Source organism: Triticum urartu, unplaced genomic scaffold (assembly GCF_003073215.2).
Source record: "Triticum urartu cultivar G1812 unplaced genomic scaffold, Tu2.1 TuUngrouped_contig_5040, whole genome shotgun sequence".
NCBI classification, from domain to species: domain Eukaryota; kingdom Viridiplantae; phylum Streptophyta; class Magnoliopsida; order Poales; family Poaceae; genus Triticum; species Triticum urartu.
The window spans coordinates 1,353-10,081 of record NW_024115680.1 but is presented as its reverse complement, the minus strand read 5'-3'; the positions used below and the strand labels follow the sequence as shown (position 1 = coordinate 10,081).

The 8,729-nt window shown below is 47.4% G+C and overlaps 2 pseudogenes; one reads left to right on the top strand and one right to left on the bottom strand.

Moving 5' to 3' along the window:
* Nucleotides 1-516: 516 nt before the first annotated feature.
* Nucleotides 517-4,514, bottom strand: LOC125528694 (annotated as a pseudogene).
* A 1,025-nt stretch (nt 4,515-5,539) lies between these two features.
* Nucleotides 5,540-8,246, top strand: LOC125528693 (annotated as a pseudogene).
* The last annotated feature ends 483 nt before the right edge of the window (nt 8,247-8,729 follow it).

Sequence of the window (8,729 nt, the reverse complement as noted above, 5' to 3'; positions counted from 1 at the left end):
TTTTGTCGTCGAAGAAGAAAATTTTCTCCGGGGGGGGGGGGGGGGCGAGATTCTCGGCTGCCATGATTACCGAGAAATACCGAACATATTTCGGACGAAATTTAAAACTGAATTTTGAATTCAAATTCTTTGAAAGCAGATATACATAATATATTTTTTTGACCTGAGATATACATAATATTTGAACCTATATAGAGCATGAAGTTGATAGTATCACAGTGAAACGTCGTGCTTCTTTAAGGGAGGAGGTCGCGAGTTCGATTCCCACGCGCCCTTATTTTTTATCATGTACGTATGCTTGAAAAATAACCATTTTTTATCATGTACGTATTCTTGAAAAATAACCAAAAAAAAGTAGTGCAAAAGAGGGGATGCATGCGCTCATTGGAAGTGACGTCCGCTGCATGTTACAGCCGCTTTGTGGACCGATGCGTCCATACGGAAGAGACGCGGCCGCGTACTGGTGTCCCTAGACGGACTATAAAAGGGCCGCTGCTTCTAGCGAATGGAGGCACTTCATCGGCTGTGGTTCTCTCCACTGCGGAAGCTGCCGCTACAGAAAACATACAATATAGTTTATACAAACACACTGAAGGTTAGTTCTTCATCCATCCGAAGAACGCGTGAAGCAAAGTGGCAGAGAGAAGAAGAACGTACGACGACGGCGGAATTAACTTTGAAAGGTTTCATGATGGAGCAAGGTACACTTGGATCATGAACAGAAAAATCGCATGCATGTTTTTTTTAATCATTTGTATTGCAAATGTTCCGCACTCAAAGAAATCTAGCTTACACTGGAGTCCAGGAACAACAAAACCACAGAGATGCCATGAATGATTATTGATTTATATGGACCTTGACCTTATGAGCGGCGGCCATCGCCATCACCCTCCCCCTTACCTTGAATTGATCACCTGTATGACATTCTTCCTCAGTGAGTCCACTTTCTCCTTCGCCTCTATGATCTTCTTCCTCAACGAATCCACCTCCTCGCATACGTGATGCGACTTCCTTTGGCACTTATGATCGCATACCGTGATGTGAAGCTCTTCTAGAGATGGTGCAGCATCAAGAAGGAACATTGTCCAAGCGATATCACATTCTTCAGGAAGATTGTCCAAATTCACAAACCGTAGTTTGGTGAGCAGTAGCACACGAGTAAGCAATTTTGGGCATTCCCGTTGAATCCAAATCTGGGAGAGATAAAAAAATAATAATAATGAATTAAAGTTGTTCATAAATTACATCTCAAGTGATGCATAAGTTAGTACAGTTGCATATAACAATCATACCAAGAGAATTGAATATAGATGATTGGATTAGTGGGTACCTTTTCACTCCAATATTCCTGATACAAATCGCTTACGGAGGGGACATTCTAGGTCATCCGTTGGAGCTTTGGTAGACGGTCAAGCTCCTTTGTTTTGAATTCCCCATAGGAGATAACAAGCTCAAGGACTCAAGTGTGTTTTACATGCAATGTTGAAGGGATCCCCGCGTCACACTCAAAGAAACACAATGACTCGAGGCGCTTGCAGGTCCTTAGAATGTTTTGTATGTCCAGTTCACCAAATCTCATATTATACAGTTGCGGTCTTGTGAGGCCAGCAAAAGCATTTGCACAATGACGAACAAAATTAGCAAACTTCTTAACAAAGAGCAGGGGATACGCCTCGGTGCAATGATAGGTATCCCTTGGCGTCAAAATCTGAAACTCGGTTGCATCTAGTTTCTGGGTCACCATGGCGAGGCCGGCTGATTTGCCAATGGAGTGGCAACAAGTTGGACTCAAGAAAACCTGAGCTTCAGCGTGCGAATGGTAATCTGCGGAGACCACATGCTCAAGACCTTGTCCATATCGGCCATGATGCAATTGATTTGAACGAAATAGTGGGGAATAATATCGTGGAGAATCAGCGAGCCAAGGCAGTTTGTGCATTTGCCCCGAAAGGATGCAGGTTCTTACAATATCAAGCGTACCCACCCTCTCGACGATGTCATCATTGGGCAGCTTGCTTAGTATGTCATCATTGTCAGATGCTTTCTTTAACTGCAATTCTCCAGGAGGGAAATTAGTCGTGGCCTCGTGGGTTATAGATCAATATAATGACCTAGATCAAAAGAAAAAATAGCAATACAAAACACGAGACTTACATAATGGCCGAACTTATGAGTGGAAGCCACGGCCATCGCCCTCCCCTTGATCATCTCTGCGATCTCCAGTCTGAATGAATGCACCTCCTCGCTGGTCTGTGGACAACTCCAAGGACGAACCCCGAGATGAGGGAACTTGTAAACGCAGTGTTAGCACACCTTCCTGTCGTGTAGAGATACCTCCCTGATGTTCTCCGCAGCTTCAGTGACGCGCCTGACGTATCCCATGAAGTTGTCATTGGGTTGGAAGCCGTAGATAGTTAGTCTCGAAAGATTATTGTGCTTGAAATCAGCAGTAGATGGCTCCCACTTCACATCGGTTTTCTGGGAGTAACTTTTTTGCGACTCCAATTGGCATTTATGATCCCATATTGTGATGCAAAGCTCCTCTAAGGATGGCGTGGCTTCAAGAAGGAACATTGTCCAAGTGATGTCACATTCCTCGGGAAGATTGTTAAGATTCACGCGCCGTAGTTTGCCGAGCACAGGTGCAAGCACCTTAGGGCATTCTGGTAGAACCCAAACCTGGTAGAGATAAAACAACACTTGTAAATTACATCTCAAGTGATGCATACGCTACTACCGTTGGCATATAACAATCAGACAACGTATATTTCATATGCATATATATCATGAACCTAGCCACACAAAAAATATGTTAGATTAGAAGTGAACTTAATATCCGGCTTTCGATGCCATGAATGAAAATAGGCTCAAGTACACTTGGACTCATGCTTTCAGTGGATTGTCCACTTTGTGATAACAAATGCTTCTAGGGTACTCCAACTTTTTACCATCATACATATATAAAAACAAAACGAGACAAAGATAATTGTGGTGAGTACCTTTTCACTTTGAAAATCGAGGTGCAGGTCACTGATTGAGGGAACATTGACAAGCAGCTGGCTCAGCTTGAGGGTCCTGTTTATAATGAATGCATGCGCCAGAGTTAGCTTGGAGAGCTGAGGGACATGGCCCAAAATCAAGGGATTGTCTAGGTTATCAAATATCCATCTATGCAAGGTCATCCGTCGAAGCTTCGGTAGGCAGCCGAGCTCCACCGTTGAGAATTTTGGATAGGCGAAGATAAGCTCAACGAGTCTGGCGTGCTCTACGTGCAGCACCGGAAGTTTGCGCAACGACTCGAGCCGCTTGCAGGTGGCTAGGATGTTGGGTATGTCCGACTCACCGAACCTCAGGTTCTGCAGATGCAGCCGCGTGAGACCGGCAAACGCGTCCGGACACTCGACGATGAAATTGTTGAACAGATTCGCCGAGTCGAGGAGATCGGCATCGGTGCGCCTATAATAGATGTCCTTGGTCAGGACATCGAACTCGGCCGCGTCGACCTTCTGCGTGGCCGTGGCGAAGGCGACGGCCCTGCCGATCTTGAGATGGTCGTCGCCTCTCATGATGAACCTGAGCTTGAGGTTGCGGATGGGGATCCGAGGAGACCTCGTGCGGAGGATCTAGTCGGCCATGTTGGCTACGTCGTGGTTCCTCCGGTGTAGATCAAGGGCTGAGGTCGATGACGATCTGCGAGAGCAAGGCCGGTAGGTTGAGCGTTTGCTTGGAGATGACGCAGGCCCTGACGGCGTCGAGCGTGCCGAGCCTCTCCAGGATGTTGAGCAGCATATCGTCGGGCAGTTTGATTAGCCTGTCGACTTTCAACAGCTGGACAGATATATAGGTTGATAAATTCAATGATGACTCGGGCACAAGAATTGGAGAAGGAGGAATACAAGCAAGCAACAGGGGCTGGGCTTACATCACAGCGGCAGCGGCGAACCCGGTTGAGCTTCATGGCGATCTGATCTCAAGGAACAATGAAGTGGCAGATGGCGGCTAGGCTTACATCGCGGCGGCGGAAATCGCCTGTATGTTCCTTTCTAGGTGGAGTATTTAACAAAAAACTATCACAATTCGTCCAATCGTGCCTACAAACTAGTACCACTTTACAAATTTGTGCCGAAAACTACCACTTTTCAACTAACCTTTGACTAAAAACTACCATGTCTCAAAAGTGTCTGATTCACCTCTTCTAAACGCCTTTGTGACAAGGATGGCCCGCATGTAAGCGCTGACGTGGCACAGTAGTCAAACTCCGTTAGATTGATCGCGTTATGACATATGCGACCCACATGTCATCATCAACCTCTTCTCCCTGAAGACAGATTTCTTTGGGACATTTCCTCGAGCAGGTTGCATTCGTCCTGGAGCACGAGCTGCCATGGCATTGTCATAGGAGAGGAAGAGCACCAGAGTGCCATGGCTGCAGCGGCCGCTAGAGCGCGGACGGGCGCAAGCAGTCGTAGCTGTGAGCAGCACCGGCTGCACACGAGCAGGTGGATGGTGACCATGCCTCGTCCTCGGTGTGTGAGAAACCCTCCGATCAACGCCCGCCCGGCACCGCGGACAGACGAAGACAGGCATGTCCACACGCGCCCGGCTCTGCATCCGCAAGGTGGCGCAGGAGCTTGAAACACCAAACAAATCAACCCATTGCTCAAAGATCCCGACCACGAAAATGGTGCAATTGCCCCGATTCTTACCCCATTCTCGCTGCACACGTAGAACGGACGATTCTGGTTCCTCGGTGTGTGAGAAACCCTCCGATCAACGCCCGCCTGGCACCACGGACAGACGAAGACAGGCATGTCCACACGCGCCCGGCTCTGCATACGCGAGGTGGCGCGGGAGCTTGAGGAAGACATGGAGCTCGGAGCCGAAGGGGATCTCAACGCCGCCGCGCCCTCCACGGCTAGCTTCCCACCGCCGTGCTCTTTCTCTCTCTCTCTCTCTCGCCGTGGTCACCGCCGTGCTCTCTGTCGCCGTGGTCACCGCCGTGCTCTCTGTCGCCGTGGTCACCGCCGCTGTTGCCCGCTTATATAGCACACCCGCAACGGCTCTCTGCTCAATGACTCTCTGCTGGGTCCCACAAGCCACGCGTTCAACGGTCTGAATAAAATTGGCCGTCTCTGCCGCCTGGTTCCACCTATAAGGGCCGAGTCAAAAGGTTGACTTGACGGAGACGACAGAGTTCACGGAACGAGTCGGTGCGCACGGACTAGGGGCAAAACTGAACACAATTCGCATCTGAGGACAAAACTGAGTAGATGGACACCACTGAGGGCAAAGGGATAATTAACCCTTGTTTTTATATGTTTGCGTTTTGTGAAACAATGCTAAAAAAACCAGGCTGTCTTTACCTAGGTGGAATATATAGGATCTGGAAACCTCCTTGTTCAAGCCAGAGGAGGCTACCATATAAACGTCTGCAATCTTGATCATTGCACCTAGGAAGGAACATACAGGCGATTTTCGCCGCCGCGATGTAAGCCTAGCCGCCATCTGCCACTTCATTGTTCCTTGAGATCAGACCGCCATGAAGCTCAACCGGGTTCGCCGCTGCCGCTGTGATGTAAGCCCAGCCCCTGTTGCTTGCTTGTGTTCCTCCTTCTCCAATTCTTGTGCCCGAGTCATCATTGAATTTATCAACCTATATATCTGTCCAGCTGTTGAAAGTCGACAGGCTAATCAAACTGCCCGACGATGTGCTGCTCAACATCCTGGAGAGGCTCGGCACGCTCGATGCCGTCAGGGCCTGCGTCATCTCCAAGCAAACGCTCAACCTACCGGCCTTGCTCTCACAGATCGTCATCGACCTCAGCCCTTGATCTACACCGGAGGAACCACGACGTAGCCAACATGGCCGACTAGATCCTCCGCACGAGGTCTCCTCGGATCCCCATCCGCAACCTCAAGCTCAGGTTCATCATGAGAGGCGACATCTCAAGAGCGGCAGGGCCGTCGCCTTCGCCACGGCCACGCAGAAGGTCGACGCGGCCGAGTTCGATGTCCTGACTAAGGACATCTATTATAGGCGCACCGATGCCGATCTCCTCGACTCGGCGAATCTGTTCAACAATTTCATCGTCGAGTGTCCGGACGCGTTTGCTGGTCTCACGCGGCTGCATCTGCAGAACCTGAGGTTCGGTGAGTCGGACATACCCAACATCCTAGCCACCTGCAAGCGGCTCGAGTCGTTGCGCAAACTTCCGGTGCTGCACGTAGAGCACGCCAGACTCGTTGAGCTTATCTTCGCCTATCCAAAATTCTCAACGGTGGAGCTCGGCTGCCTACCGAAGCTTCGACGGATGACCTTGCATAGATGGATATTTGATAACCTAGACAATCCCTTGATTTTGGGCCATGTCCCTCAGCTCTCCAAGCTAACTCTGGCGCATGCATTCATTATAAACAGGACCCTCAAGCTGAGCCAGCTGCTTGTCAATGTTCCCTCAATCAGTGACCTGCACCTCGATTTTCAAAGTGAAAAGGTACTCACCACAATTATCTTTGTCTCGTTTTGTTTTTATATATGTATGATGGTAAAAAATTGGAGTACCCTAGAAGCATTTGTTATCACAAAGTGGACAATCCACTGAAAGCATGAGTCCAAGTGTACGTGAGCCTATTTTCATTCATGGCATCGAAAGCCGGATATTAAGTTCACTTCTAATCTAACATATTTTTTGTGTGGCTAGGTTCATGATATATATGCATATGAAATATACGTTGTCTGATTGTTATATGCCAACGGTAGTAGCGTATGCATCACTTGAGATGTAATTTACAAGTGTTGTTTTATCTCTACCAGGTTTGGGTTCTACCAGAATGCCCTAAGGTGCTTGCACCTGTGCTCGGCAAACTACGGCGCGTGAATCTTAACAATCTTCCCGAGGAATGTGACATCACTTGGACAATGTTCCTTCTTGAAGCCACGCCATCCTTAGAGGAGCTTTGCATCACAGTATGGGATCATAAATGCCAATTGGAGTCGCAAAAAAGTTACTCCCAGAAAACCGATGTGAAGTGGGAGCCATCTACTGCTGATTTCAAGCACAATAATCTTTCGAGACTAACTATCTACGGCTTCCAACCCAACGACAACTTCATGGGATACGTCAGGCGCGTCACTGAAGCTGCGGAGAACATCAGGGAGGTATCTCTACACGACAGGAAGGTGTGCTAACACTGCGTTTACAAGTTCCCTCATCTCGGGGTTCGTCCTTGGAGTTGTCCACAGACCAGCGAGGAGGTGCATTCATTCAGACTGGAGATCGCAGAGATGATCAAGGGGAGGGCGATGGCCGTGGCTTCCACTCATAAGTTCGGCCATTATGTAAGTCTCGTGTTTTGTATTGCTATTTTTTCTTTTGATCTAGGTCATTATATTGATCTATAACCCACGAGGCCACGACTAATTTCCCTCCTGGAGAATTGCAGTTAAAGAAAGCATCTGACAATGATGACATACTAAGCAAGCTGCCCAATGATGACATCGTCGAGAGGGTGGGTACGCTTGATATTGTAAGAACCTGCATCCTTTCGGGGCAAATGCACAAACTGCCTTGGCTCGCTGATTCTCCACGATATTATTCCCCACTATTTCGTTCAAATCAATTGCATCATGGCCGATATAGACAAGGTCTTGAGCACGTGGTCTCCGCAGATTACCATTCGCACGCTGAAGCTCAGGTTTTCTTGAGTCCAACTCGTTGCCACTCCATTGGCAAATCAGCCGGCCTCGCCATGGTGACCCAGAAACTAGATGCAACCGAGTTTGAGATTTTGACGCCAAGGGATACCTATCATTGCACCGAGGCGTATCCCCTGCTCTTTGTTAAGAAGTTTGCTAATTTTATTCGTCATTGTGCAAATGCTTTTGCTAGCCTCACAAGACCGCAACTGCATAAGGCATGAATTATGGAGGAATTTGCAATCTTGAAATTGTATGAGAAATTCACCTAGTTTAAATGTCCAACATTTAAATATGTTAAAAAAAGAGAAGAAATGAGGAATTCAGAAACTTTTGATCAATGAAATGCAGCTCTCTGCTCTGCCTTTCTGTAAAAAAAATGGTTGCTCTTGGGCCAAATTCAGAGCGTAGAGCCGAGTGCAGGCTAGACTAATGGGCCAACTACATCCAATTAGGCCCATTCGGGGGTTCTCTTGCGTGTTTTTCTATTTTCTGTTCTGATTTAATTTAGGCAGTAAATCATAATGCTGAAACTTTTTGTGGAAGCTAATTGAATTATTCCAGAGCCAAAAAATTAAGGTTGGAGCTGTTAAATATTTAATAGCAATTTATTTAATCCAATTCAAATACACCATGATTTAAATTAAAGGCCAAAATGTCATGGAAAATGTGCCTCAGCTCTGGTAGAGGTTTACACCTGGTGCCAAAATAAATGGACATTTTTTAAGGTCATTACATTGAGAAAAAAATAATTTGTCTAAAAAATGAAGGGTGGAAAATGCACAAAAAATTGGAGCGGCTGGGGACTCGAACCCAGGACCGCGTGGGTTTGAGGTGTTTATGGCTGCGCTGGTAACCGCTAGGATAGATGGCAAGACTTTGACATGGGTAGGGAAGGAAGATATACATAGTGAGACTGTGAAATTTGTCAAAAAAAATAGTGAGACCGTGAATGTTTGCACACGCATGAGAGTGGTTTTTCTTTGTTTTGCACTGAAATTTTGGAGAGTTGGAAGGTTGAAAACGTATTTTG